Below are 264 nucleotides of genomic sequence, written 5' to 3'. Positions count from 1 at the left end.
CGACGCCCCGGGATCCCCAGCCCCGGCATGAGGCATCTCCCCCTCCCCAGAATCCCCACTTCTGGGGGTTTAGCAGAAAATGAGGGGTCGTCGGCCAAGCACTGCCCTGGGAATTGGGGCAGAAAAGGTAAAATCAACGAAACAGCCCCCAAACTGGGTTAAACCTGCACTGTTGTCCCTCGGTTCTGCGGGGGTGAGACCCCCCCGGGCTGCACAATGCCCATATCGCACCCGGCGTCACCTGGGATGAGCCAAAACCGCCTG

This window comes from Nestor notabilis, unplaced genomic scaffold, assembly GCF_000696875.1.
Source record: "Nestor notabilis isolate BGI_N333 unplaced genomic scaffold, ASM69687v1 scaffold16797, whole genome shotgun sequence".
Classification (NCBI taxonomy): domain Eukaryota; kingdom Metazoa; phylum Chordata; class Aves; order Psittaciformes; family Psittacidae; genus Nestor; species Nestor notabilis.
This window is presented reverse-complemented; position numbering follows the sequence as displayed.